This window comes from Octopus sinensis, linkage group LG19 (genome assembly GCF_006345805.1).
Source record: "Octopus sinensis linkage group LG19, ASM634580v1, whole genome shotgun sequence".
Classification (NCBI taxonomy): domain Eukaryota; kingdom Metazoa; phylum Mollusca; class Cephalopoda; order Octopoda; family Octopodidae; genus Octopus; species Octopus sinensis.
Window position 1 is genome coordinate 6169900 of NC_043015.1, and position 10000 is coordinate 6179899.

Below are 10000 nucleotides of genomic sequence, written 5' to 3' on the forward strand. Positions count from 1 at the left end.
TATTTTGGGGTAAGTAAATTATCCTAAAACACTCTTATAAACTAAGCATATAGTGTATATCCCTTTGAAAGTAGAAAGAAAATGGAGATGAGGAAGTTAATAATTGTTTAAATATATAAATATATATATATATACATATATACATATATATTAGAAAAGAGTGATCGATTATGTTACGAAGTGCATTAGCTCACTGTTGCTTCCGGTATAGGAAGCGTTCGACTCTTAGTTCAGTACCTGAGTAAATAACATAATGCTTCATCGGAGCCCAAAGCATGAACTACAGTTCTTAACTAGTATTGTATCATAGATTTGAGACCAGGAAGTGAAAAAAATCACTGAAACACACTCTGGTGATGAAAGTGATTTGAAAGTAGTTTAGTTTGGTCCAGCTTTATTGCTGGTATACATTGTCAACTCCCTTAAAAAAATATTGACAGTAAATGTGGAATAGAGTTCAATTCAAAGAAGAAATATTGTTAAAGTGTGTTTTTAGGTAAAAAAAAAATAATAATATTATATATCATTTATTAAATCGATATTTGTAAAAATACAGAGAATTTTATTAATATAATGCCATTTGAACGAAGAGCATGACGTAATAATTTATTGAATGAAAATATATCACGATATATTGTTATAACAAACAGTCAAACCAAAAATTCTAATAATATAAAGTGTGATCTCAACTTGGAGACAATATCAATTCGTGCAATTCATTTTGGATGCACATTTATTTCGTTTCCGTAAAAGCATAGAGATCTAATATGTCAAATAATATGCTTTTCTATTTCTGGAGTCTTAGCCGGAATTTATTACCTCAGCCTTTCTTTCTTTGTGCCTTTTCTCCATTGAGGATATAGAAAATTCATCACAAAGGCACTGCTTTCAAATAAATTAGATCCTTCCGCGTAAAGTATTAAATTTTCTCCAGGAAGGAAATGTATTAGACTCTTACATCATCTTACCAATGTGTTGTCTATCCCAGTTAATCATTTAGACTGTTAAAGAAAATAAGTAAGCGCTTTTCGTTCAGCTTCTTTTTGTGTTTTTTGTCGTTGTTCTAATACTGAAAATGTACGATACGCCTAGGGGAGAAATCTGAACCTACTAAAAAGGAAAGAAAGTAATTTCTACTAGCACACCATTTTAACTATGGGGACAATACAGTCAGTAGGTATGGTGGTTTATTGACGAAATTGACCGCAGAATAAGCAAGGTGAACTCAATACTAGCGCTGTTGCGAAGGTGAAATTGCAAAGCAAAGAATATCTCACTGTAATATCCTCTAACGCAGAAAGACCACGAGCTGGAAGAATTATTAGCACATCGGGAAAATGCTTAGCGGCATTTCGTTCGTCTTTACGTTCTGAGTTGAAATATTGCAGCGGTTGATTTTGCTTTCCATCTCTTCAAGCTCGAGCACTGAAGACGTCGTTATGCAACGAGCATGGTAATTAACGTTATGCAACGAGCATTTACAAGCCTGCGTCGTTCGTGATTAGACACATGCTCATTATATCAATGGAAAGGGCCAAGAACAACATTAATATAAAGAAATCGAGTTGTAATATACTCACTCTTTAACTTGTTTCAGTCATTTGACTGTAGCCATACTGGAGCTCTGCCTTTAGTCGAGAAAATCGACTCCAGGACTTATTCTTTATAAAGCCTAGTACTTATTATATCCATCTATTTTGCCGAAACGCTAAGTTACGAGGACCTAAATACAACAGCATATGTTGTGAAGAGATGTTGGGGAGACAAACACAGACACGCAAACATATATACACACACATACACACACACACACACACACATATATATATATATATACGACGGGTTTCTTTCAGTTTCCGTCTACCAAATCCACTCACAAGGCCTTGCTCGGCCCGAGGCTATAGTAGAAAACACTTGCCCAAGGTGCCACTCAGTGGGAATGAACCCAGAACCATGTGGTTCGTAAGCCAGCTACTTACCACACAGCCACTAACATAACTCGTTGTAGGTTAAATCATGGGCAAATGAGGATGGACCCTACTGAGTGAAAAAGACGATGTTTATTGCGACATGAAGAATTTAAACATTGAAATGCGCAGATGGACGACTGCAGCGCACGGCAGAGAAATGTGCACTCACTTTTGATAAAACGCTTCTTGTCTTTAAGTATCGGCATTCATCGATAAGTATCGATTAACAGCTGGTGGTGGTGGGGGGGAAGACAATGAAGAAGAATAAGGAGGATTGAGATGAAGATCAAGATATTTAAGTAATAGATTGTAATCTAATTCACGAAACTACAAGATGAAAGTAGCAAAACCTTTTGTCGTATATTTGAGAGTACTGTAGCTTTAAAACCATTTGCCCATATTTTTTTATTATTTTATACTCATGGGTAATTTTGTGTGCGATAGATTGGCATTTTATCAAGAAAAGTTATGTATCCGCTACACTGTTAAAACTATATAAACTACCTTTTAAGCAGAAACAGAGTTGTCTGCTAATGTCCGTTTGCGAATAATTTTATATCTCAAAGACTTAAAACGTTATGTATATTAAACCATTACGTTCTCTTTTGTTTTTGCCTTGAATTGAAACAGCATTAGCGAATCGAAATAACTTAACACGTCTCATACGGCCTCTCCTCTTCGATGGAAATAACTAAACCTCAACGGCAATAAAAACTGCTTCCTCGAATAATTTGGCCTCGTGCCTCGCCAAAAGCATTAATACAAAATATAATATTATTAAAAAAAAATCTAAAACAACTTGAAATTCTCTACCCATAACTTTGGTTTGCTCCGGATATATTTGGGTATTTTATGTTATTTAATATCATTCCAAGTGATTTATGGTGACGTTACCACAAGTATTAAGCTCGATAAGGTCATTTTATCTTAAATGTTGTGAATCAATAAGTCTTCAATGCTAGCCATTGATTAACTTCACAGCCACTTGTAAATCATAACCTTTGCGCGTATTAATGGGGGTTAGGATTAACAACAACAACAATAACAAACGAAAGTAATAATAATGAAAATAATAATAATAATAATTACCACAACAACAACAACAACAACTACAATAATAATAATAATAATAATATAATAATAATAATAATAATAATAATAATAATAATAATAATTTCAATAACAATAATAATAAAGATGATAGTAATGATAAAGGCAATGAAGTCGTAGAAAATATAGAAAATATAGAAAATATTCAAAATGTCTTATGGTAGTTAAATACGAACTATTGGCGTTTTAATACCAAAATCCGTTGGGAGTGAATGTACACTTTCTTAATCTCTCTCTCTCTCTCACACACACAATGTAAAGAAGTCAATAGTAACGATAATAACATTGAAATAGGTACAAGGCCATATATTCTGAAGTAAGGGTTCAAAGTCAATGTCTACATATCAAGGCAGAATACACAATCTAGCCAACTGTATATAAAAATATCATTGTTTTTTTTTGTTTTGTTTTTTTCATTAGAACTCTTTTCTCGTTTAGGATATGTTTTTAGAATTAAAAAATTCGAATCGGTATTTGACTGGTATTGCTTGTTCCTTCTCAAGCCATGCCTGGCTCATAGAACTGGTTTCCTTGGCGTATAGGTTCCCCATATAGACGGGACACCGGTCCGTCGCAGGTGAGCTGCATGAGGCAGGAGGAAAGAGTGAGAGAAAGTTGTGGCGGATGAATCAGCAGAAATTCGCCATTGCCTTCTGCCGGAGTCGCGCGGAGCTTAGATGTTTCATAAACACACACATCACCCGCTCAGAGATTCGAACCCGCGATCCCTCGGCCGTGAGACTGCTGCTCTAACCACTAGGCCATGTGCCTCCACATTTGACTGGTATATATTTTCCTAAAGTAAGTACCCTTCCGTAGGAGTTACGTTAGGGGAATTACGTTTCATTTCTTAATAGCAAATGCAGCTACTTAGCTATATATTGCATCCACTGTATCATCACAATACATAAATAATCTGTAAATTTACATTCGCATATATTTACTTAGGTTTTTACAGATATGAAGTGTTACAGTTTCAACACTGAGAAATGAGTTTATAGGAAATATGTTTAAGATATACTGTTAAAATAACGAAATAAATAAAAAGAAACAGTTCAAGAAAAGCTAACAGGAAATGTAATATTCTTCATTTCCACGAAATTCTGAAGTTTGAATAAATTCCAACTTCCATATTATTTTGGAGGAGGAAATAGTTTGGCTGTCGGTAAAAGCTTTTCCAGACAATTTTAAATTGCATTTTTTTTTATTTTCTGGGTGCTGGTAGAATTTTTTTTCTACTCTAGGCACAAGGCCCGAAATTTTGAAGAAGAGGACTAGTAAGTTAGATCGACCCCAGTACGTAACTGGTACTTAATTTATCGACTTCGGTGGAACTTGAACTGAGAACGTAAAGACAGACGAAATACACATTTATTTACTACCCACAAGGAGCTAAACGCAGTGAGGACAAACAAGGACAGACAAACGGATTAAGTCGAATATATCGACTCCAGTGCGCAACTGGTACTTATTTAATCGACCCCGAAAGGATGAAAGGCAAAGTCGACCTCGGCGGAATTTGAACTCAGAACGTAGGGGCAGGCGAAATGCCTATTTCTTTAGGTATAAATAATGTACCGAATTCTGTTTTCGTTTCAAATTGTTAGAAAACGTCTAAGAGAATCTGATTAATTCAGCGGCTTCGAGAAGTGTATGTTAAATCGTGTTATAATATTGTACATCACCTGAAAATAACTAAGAATGATAAGGTGGCAACTGAAACTCTTAAATCATTCTTGAACTCACCTAATTGCTGAAACAGGAAATCATTTAGATTCTAGATTTTACATTATATCATAGTAATAATAAGAATACGAAGAAAATTCTGTTGTACGTATGTGTTTTTCAAATTTACCGAAGAGAAAGCGGATGGAAATATTAACTCATGTCATTCTTGCGCGTTCATGCGAGAAACAACAGCTAGTTCCTGCATTCTAATGCAAGCTAAGACAGATAGACGAATTCCAGGATTCGTGGTATTTAAATATGTATTTTTATGTCCCTATTTCAAATCCTATTTTGCTAAGGTTGAATTCTACTTCCACCTAACCGTTAAAATAAGTACCATTAACGAATTGGTCAAGACATGGTCGACCGTACTTCACATTAAAATGTTCGGCCTCAAGCATAATTCAGAACTCATCAATCTATCGACCTTCAAGAAGGTATTAGAAAACAGAATGAGCAGTGACGAAATAGTTTAAAGCATTTAGTGTAGCGAAAGTTGGATATAAGAATAAGTAACAAAGCACACGTAAAACATTTGACTAAGACAATAAAGTTACGATATTTTTAGTAGAAAATGGTGTTCAACGTATTTCTGACTATAAATTTATTCAATTGAATTTTTTCATGTTTTGTTCATTGTATATCCCATTGAATTATATATTTTCTTCCTATGCTAATTTGTATTTGTTTGGTTATGTATTTTTCTTTATTAATTTATGGTAAAGCATTATCTTTCTAGATGCGTGAACAAATAAATTTTAAAAAATCTTTTTCAAATTAATTCATTTTGTTGTGTTTGGTATTTTCTATATTTTATTTATTGGAAAATCTAATTCCATCATTTTTATTCCACCCTATTCAAAATTATCCAATCACTCGGAATAAAGTATTGATTTTTTTGTATTCTTTCGCACACTTCCTCTATCACAGTCTATGCATTTCTCACTCACTGTTATCCAGTATCTCTCACTTTCTATATCTCTCTCTCTTTCTATCTCCCTCTATCTCCCTGCATCTCTCATGTTCTCATATTTATCGACTTTAATATTGACGTACTCCATCTTAATGTTTCCTGGCGTAAGAAAGGTCTGAATTATTGATCTACCACCTTCACTTCAACCATGATGTACGCCAATGTCCTCTTACATAAAATATTTCAAGAATATAATTCAAGTGGATTTCAGAAAGAAGAAATGAAGAATATCTGAAAAGAGAGATTTCTTTTCTTACTGAAACTTCATTATAATTTTTCCTTAATTGATGTTTTTCGCATGAACTCAGACTCATCCATTAAATGTCAAAATACATGTTTCCCAAGTAAAGACAGGTTCAGGCGAGTTGCTTATTTATAATAAAAGCGTAAAAAAAAATATTCAGGAACATATATTTAGGAGACTATAGGAGAAAAACTTTGTTAATGGAAATTGATCATTAATTAAGATGTAATTAACTTTAACAACATTTATAATTAATTATTTTTCGTTCTCTTTTAACAGGAGTCGTGCTAAAAATAAAACTAAGACTAGATAAAGTTTTAACAAGGAATTAGAGATTTCTTAAAAAGTAAATTTTTCTCGCCATGGCTAATGTGCGCACACACAGACACATGCATACACACAATCACGCACACACATATAAGCAGACATACACACACAAATACACACACACATAGATACACATGCATACACATATACATACACAAATTCACACCTTTATACACTGGCACACAGGACACACTAATATATTGTTAATGCTTATTTTAAAGCATAGATATGAGTAAAAAAACAGCAGAATATATAGTTGAAGGCTCTCTGAAACCATAGCATAGATGGACTGATGTCATGCTGATTAGTGATAAGAGATAATTTGCTGCGTTCTACAACATAGCAACAAAGGACGATTCGTCACATGTGGGTTCGTGTCTGAAGAGAAGCATCCGACTTTTTGCATCCAAATGGGTTTTGAACCCATTATCTTCACCTTATTATTTATTGATTCCTGTGTGTGCATCGAGATATTCCCAATGAAGAATTCGCCCACCGGGGACAAATGTCCTGGACCTCTGCGTCGCAAACAACACGGCGCTCATCCATAATGTTATGGTGACACCGATGATTTTCTCGGACCATAACTTAATAGAACTAACATTGTACGGTCTACAGAAGACTACACGCATGCATGCTACCAGGAGCACCCAACTCCTCTCCGGCCTGAATTCTCACAAAGCGGATAGAAATTGTATTGAGAAAGAGGTCATTGAACATAACTGGTCTGCTCGTCTCTCTCCAGAAGATATTGACATAAAGCTACAGCACTTTATGACCATCATGCATGATATCTAGAGTAAGTGTGCTGCAGAGAGAATGCCAAGTAAGCAGAAAGATATAAGACTCAGGGATGGAAGGATTGCAATGAGGCGACAAGCAAAAATCTCAAATGGGATGAACGGGCCACTAAAGGATAACAAACGACCCTAACTCCAACAAACATTGTTCGAGATCGAAAATGAACTCAAGCACTCCGATGAAAAGAAGAGAGCAGGAGAGAGGCCAGGGTTATAAAAATATTAAAACAAACTCTAAAGCCTTCTATAGACAAACAAAATAGGGCCACTACTCGAAGAAAAGGGTTCACCGACTGCAGACAGGCACCATCTTGGTGATATGCATGTGAAACACAGCATCGGGGTTAAAAAATACAAAATGAATTTGACCACTGGAAGCTAATTAATTTAATATTGCTTTTAAACACGCAATTTGAAAGTTTTTTAGAACCAAAATGTTCTACACAGTATAATATACGATTATGAATACGCATTTCACCAAACAAATTTTAACTAAATTAATCTTAATTAAACGATTTTAATGAGAGTAAAGACTTCATTTTATGAAATCTCAACACAGATTGCAAAATTATGATGTGCTACAGTGTTTTCAACTTTTATGGAAAGCTTAACTGCATCAGATTAATTTTTACAATCTACTCCGATACTTTATAAATAGCAACTATTATCCAGGAAGTTGTTAGATCGGAAACACCGATATACATAAATAATACATTCTTACATTCTACTTCAGGTCATTAATTAATGACAATCATTGACAACATAAGTAACTAACAATTACGCTTCACTATCTATAACGTTTCATTAAGTTCAATTTTCACAATAAATATTGGCTGAAATCTACAGATTTATGCAATATGGCGTATATATCTCCTACTCTCGTTAACTGTCTTAAGTATATATATATATATATTTTATGAAATTTTTTTTCTGTAAAAAACCTTCATTCTATATTAGTAGTAGACTTATTACCATTCGCTATACGGACTGATAACCACTATAAGCTGTAGTGGAGAACAGTTCACACGTGTGCTGAGGCTGACCAAAGGATTTTATATTTAGATATATCTGGGGTACTTATATGTACTCATGATTTTTGCTTCGGCTCTTTTTCAATGGGCGCATGTAAGTATTTCATTTATGTCTTTTCGTATTTTCTACTGAAAAGGAATATATTATCTGATTAATTCCGAAATTGATTCAATATAGAAATAACGAACTATTTTTTTAAAATTCTGTTGGCTGGCTTTCCTCGATTTCAGATGTACGTGTTTTCTGTAGTGAGTAAATATGTGGAAATTGACGTTTTGAAAGTCTGTTATCAGCTTATCAGCATATTGGCATAGAATTAATATTTCTTTAGCCCTTGTTTATAAGTTGTATATATATATACACACACACACACACACACACACACACACATATATATATATATATATATATATATATATATATATATATATATATAAGGGATATTTTATTTTTTTACAAAGTAAACACGAAATTGTACGTAACGCTGCATGGATAAAACAAAGGTAAAAAACACAACAAACAGAAATCGCCAAAACATGTCATGCAGGAAAAGGACAATAGCACAACATCGTCAAGCAAGACAAAACAAAATACACGAATCGTTCGCAGCCAATCGCTTCTTCAGTTGGAGAATCAATTGGTTGCTAACGATCCGTGATTGTTGTTTTGTCCAGTTTGCGAATGTTGTACTATCGCCCTTTAACTGCTTGTTATGTTTTGGCGATTTGTTTCTGTTTCATCAGAGCGGCAGATGAATGTTACTACTAGTTGAACCCCAGATGCATTCTCTGCTTTTTGGATTTCGGTGCAAGCTATGCGCACATTTTATATAAACTACATCGCTCTCAGGAGGAGCTAAACCCCACTAATCCCAAGCAGCTGACAGAATCGCGGGACTGACTAGTTTCAAGCTATTTGCCTCAGATCAGTACACCTGCGCAGTTGAGTGATAACTAAGATTTACTTCTGCCAGCGATATATTGGAAAGAAAGTGACTTTCCGTCAGTGATTTGCAACAAGTAAAATAGCAAGTTTAAAAAATATCGAGAAGAGACAGTGTAGTAACGTATACTGAGGAGTAAGGCGTCTCGCCACATCAAAATGGCAGTTGAATATTACTACTAGTTTAAACGCAGGTGGATTCTCCGCTAGCTGGTTTACGGTGCAAGCTCTGCACTCATTATATACAATATATCGGTAGCAAGGGGAGCGAAACTCTACCATCCCAAAGCAGCGTAGAGGATCACGAGACCGGCAAGTTTCGAGCAAGTTGGCTCACATCACCAGTGCGCACCTGTATGTATATGCATATATATATATATATATATTATATATATATACAACGGGCTTCTTTCAGTCTCCGTCTACCAAATTTACTCACAAGGCTTTGGTCGGCCCGAGGATATAGTAGGAAAAACTCGCCCAAGGTTCCACGCAGTGCGACTGTACTCGGAACCATGTGTTTGGTAAGCAAGCTACTTATAATAGAGCTACTCTTAAGCCTATATATATATATATATATATATATATATATATATATATATATATATATATATATATATATATATATTATATATATATATATAATATATATATATATATATACGGAGGCGCAATGGCCTAGTGGTTAGGGCAGTGGACTCGCGGTTGTAGGATTGCGGTTTCGATTCTCAGACCGGGCGTTGTGAGTGTATATTGAGAGAATGCACCTAAAGCTCCACGATGCTCCGACAGGGGATGGTGGCGATCCCTGCTGTACTCTTTCGCCACAACTTTCTCTCACTCTTTCCCCTGTTGGCCTACTTGCTTAGCCAGC

At 34.8% G+C, this 10000-nt stretch overlaps 1 protein-coding gene and 1 long non-coding RNA gene across 3 annotated transcripts in view; one reads left to right on the plus strand and one right to left on the minus strand.

Moving 5' to 3' along the window:
- Nucleotides 1-9142, plus strand: part of LOC118767171 — an 18957-nt gene extending 9815 nt beyond the window's left edge. The window contains exons 2-3 of the long non-coding RNA XR_005003076.1: nucleotides 1751-1754; nucleotides 9132-9142. This is a non-coding gene — a long non-coding RNA (uncharacterized LOC118767171). The remainder of the gene's footprint in view (nucleotides 1-1750; nucleotides 1755-9131) is intronic.
- Nucleotides 1-10000, minus strand: part of LOC115222245 (neuroligin-4, X-linked-like) — a 666739-nt gene that overhangs the window by 308442 nt on the left and 348297 nt on the right. The gene's annotated exons all lie outside the window — the stretch shown is intronic.